General features: G+C 59.0%; 1 pseudogene; it reads right to left on the bottom strand.

Annotated features, from left to right (window-relative positions):
- Window positions 1-965: 965 nt before the first annotated feature.
- LOC138755952 (zinc finger protein 774-like) lies at window positions 966-3,418 on the bottom strand (annotated as a pseudogene).
- Window positions 3,419-3,862: the final 444 nt, after the last annotated feature.

The raw sequence follows: 3,862 nt of genomic DNA, 5'->3' as shown, positions 1-3,862 counted from the left end.
TCCCCCCCCACCCCCCGCCTTCCCCCCACCCCCCCCCGCCTTCCCCCCACCCCCCCCGCCTTCCCCCCACCCCCCCCCGCCTTCCCCCCACCCCCCCCGCCTTCCCCCCACCCCCCCCCGCCTTCCCCCCACCCATAAAGCTCTTTTAACAGGGCATAAATGGTAGTGGTCGAGATTCCATCTATGTTGGCACGGTCAACCCATGAGTGCAGCAGATCCAAGAACAGCTGCCTGCATGTAAAGCAGGGAGGGAATGTGTTTCCAGTCCTCACTGCTGCCCTACAGACCAGGGCGAGTGCCTCCCCACTGCATGTATTGTAGCCCTTCCCGGAAAGTGATGCATTGAAGGGAACTCCCTCCTCGTCACTGTTTCACCAAAGATCCCCATTATTCGGCCATGCATCCAGATTTTTACTGAGCTGGACCCAGGGCTTGGATTCTTTGTGGGTCTGTCTGATAGCCAGACCTGTGGGCTACCCGTGCCTGCTGGAGCCGTATTAGACTGCAGGCAACTCCGGACCTTGTCCTCGAGATCATTGGCTCGAGTTTGGGTAGCCTGGGCTCGCTCCTGCAGTGAGCAGCAGCCCTGACAGAGTTCTTCTAACTCTCTGTCCTTCTGCTTGGTTTGGTTAGTAATCCCGACCTGGCATCTCAGGAGGGACACAAACAACCATGAGGCACCCTTTTGACTGCTTTGGCTTTGGGAAACCCTGTCTTCTTAAGGAGGGAGACCACATGGTGCCCCAGTTTCTCACCATGCTGGCCAAGCGCTCAGATCCCTCCCTCTTGTCCATCCTCCTGGGAATCCTATCCTCGGTGCCTGCACTGGCTTTTTTTCCCCATTTCCAGAACATTTCCCCATGCCTGTGTCCAGCCAAAATCCCTGAGACCCTGCTTGCAGCACCAATTTTTGTGAGTGAGGAAACAGGTTTGGTCGGTCTCAAAGGCAAGTAATCTGGACACAGTTTGATTGGGGAAGGATTTTATTCACAGAAGACAGGTGTGGGAAATGGTAACTGGTGCAGAACACACACACACTTTACAGCAGCTGTGGAAAAGTAATAGCAGGCAATTAATATTGAACATGGGGAAAGTAGCATGGGAACAAATACACACACACACACACTCACACAGTATGAACTGGTACATACAATGATCAAGGGAAATCACTACGATGCCCCACCACCCCTTGGCTCAGTGCAGACATGGCTCTATACTACAAGGGACACTAATTAAACACTCCCAACCCTTTTAACAGTGCACATCCTACCAACAGTTTCTTCAGCACCCTTCCACATTTCTTGACGTGGAGTAAAGCAGGAATGTCCCAAGCTGGCAAAAGAGAGAACAAAGAGTACATGGCACCTTTATAGTGCTGGAGATTGCAGCTGCTCAATTTACAAGGTGTGTACTAATGGGTGGGGCAGAACCAAACCTTGATTTGCAGTGGTGTGTCCTCCAAATTGGCGGGGGTGCGAGAGTAGTGCTATCACATGACAGCCACAACCCTTCCCAATGCAGCAGGTTGGTGATCTGGGTGAAGCCCTTCCCATGCTCAGGGCAGACAAATGGCATCTCCTCAGTGTGGAGCAGCTAGTGGATCAGCAAATTAGAGGACTGGGCAAATTCTTTTCTGCACTCAAGGCAGATGAATGACTTCTCCCCAGAGTGGACCTGCTGATGGTCCAGCAGGTGGGAGGACCGTGCAAACCCTTCTGCCCTGGGAGAAGAACAGCCTCTCCCTGGTATGGACATGCTTGTAGGTCAGCAAATGGGAGGAGGTGATGAAGGCCTTGCCCACACTTGGCTTGTCACAGCTGTGAATCTTCTGGTGTTCCGCAGGTGGAAGATTTGATTGAAGCCCTTGGCACACTTGGGGCAGATAAACGGCCTGTCGCTGCTGTGAATGTTCTGGTTGGTCCACAGGCTGGAGATTTGGATGAAGCTCTTTCCCCACTCAGGGCAGAAGAGTGGCTTTTCCCCAATGTGGATTCGCTGGTGCGAACGAAGGTTGCTGGACCAGGCAAACACCTTGTCACACATGGGGCAGGTGAACGACTTTTCCCTGATGTGGAGCTGCTGGTGGCTCTTCAGGCTTGAGGTTTTAGTGAAGCCTTTGTTGCACTCGGGGCAGGTCAAGGGCTTCTCGCTAGTGTGGATCCACTGGTGTACCTCAAGGTTGCATCTATTGATGTAGCCCTTCTCGTACGTGGGGAAGGCAAATGGCTTTTCTCCCAGTGTGGACCCGCTGGTGGGTCCGCATATTGGTGATCTGAGCAAACCCCTTGCCACACTCGGGGCAGGTGAAGGGCCTCTCCCCAGTGTGGACCCGCAGGTGTCTCTCGAGGTTGGACAAACTGGCATAGGCCTTCTTGCACTCAGGGCAGGTGAATGGCTTCTCCCCGGTGTGGACCCGCTGGTGTACCTCAAGATTGGAACTGTTGGTGAAGGCTTTCTCACACTCAGGGCAGGCGAATGGCTTCTCCCCGGTGTGGGCCCGCTGGTGTACCTCAAGGTGGGATCTCTGGGTAAAGGTCTTCTTGCACTCGGGGCAGGCGAACGGCTTTTCCCCGGTGTGGACCCGCTGGTGGGTCCGCAGGTCGGTGCTCTGGCCAAACCCCTTCCCGCAATCAGGGCAGGTGAAGGGTCTCTCGCCGGTATGGGCCCGCTGATGTCTCTTTAAATCACCCAGACGTTTAAAGTTCTTCCCGCAGTCGAAGCACTGAAAAGGGTTCATCGCTGTTTGGACGAGAGGGTGTGACCAGGGGATAAGTCAATGTAGTCCTGCCAGGGGATTCACAATGCGGGCTCAGCCCGATGGAGGGTCCTGGAGAGCTAGGCCGCTGGTTAAATCAACACCGAGGTTGAGACCATTAGCCGGGCGTTGGAGATACAGGAACCGTGGGTGCCCTCCGTCCTGGGACCCGGTTCTGCGCTCTGGTGCCGGAATCTTGGCACCTGGTGCTAAATCGCCTTCGGTCCCCAACGAGCGGCTGACCCGGGAAGATGCACACTGCGCATGACTATGAACGACTTCCTGCACTGCAGCGACACGTCTGTGGGCTGGGCAACGTGATGACGTCGTCCGTGTAACGTCTCTTTCCCGCGTCCCTTAAAGGTGCAGAGCTCCGACATCTGCCTCATCACAAGGAATGAGTGAGGATTAGTTTGCGCTGACGTCACAGAACCGGCCAGCGTCGTTCCCTCAGCAACGGGCTGGTCTACGGAGGAGGCCGCGGTCTGGAGGTGAGACCTATCCCGGGCGGAGTGGCACCGAGTGGTTGGGGCCCGACCCTTGTTGCAGCCGGTGCTGCCGGGGGGTGGGGGGGGTAAGGGCGACCTTGGAGAGGAGGGCGAGCAGCACTAAGGTCCCGACGCGCCCTCGTCCCCACACAGTCGGGCCGGTGGGGAAGGGGAGGGGCGGGGACGGGGGGGTGAGGGGAGGGGCGGGGACTGGGGGGGTGAGGGGAGGGGCGGGGACTGGGGGGGTGAGGGGAGGGGCGGGGACTGGGGGGGTGAGGGGAGGGGCGGGGACTGGGGGGGTGAGGGGAGGGGCGGGGACTGGGGGGGTGAGGGGAGGGGCGGGGACTGGGGGGGTGAGGGGAGGGGCGGGGACTGGGGGGGTGAGGGGAGGGGCGGGGACTGGGGGGGTGAGGGGAGGGGCGGGGACTGGGGGGGTGAGGGGAGGGGCGGGGACTGGGGGGGTGAGGGGAGGGGCGGGGACTGGGGGGGTGAGGGGAGGGGCGGGGACTGGGGGGGTGAGGGGAGGGGCGGGGACTGGGGGGGTGAGGGGAGGGGCGGGGACTGGGGGGGTGAGGGGAGGGGCGGGGACTGGGGGGGTGAGGGGAGGGGCGGGGACTGG

The sequence above is a fragment of the Narcine bancroftii genome, chromosome 1, assembly GCF_036971445.1.
Source record: "Narcine bancroftii isolate sNarBan1 chromosome 1, sNarBan1.hap1, whole genome shotgun sequence".
NCBI lineage: Eukaryota > Metazoa > Chordata > Chondrichthyes > Torpediniformes > Narcinidae > Narcine > Narcine bancroftii.
Note: the sequence above shows the minus strand (reverse complement) of the source record. Positions and strands in the feature narration are given on the sequence as shown.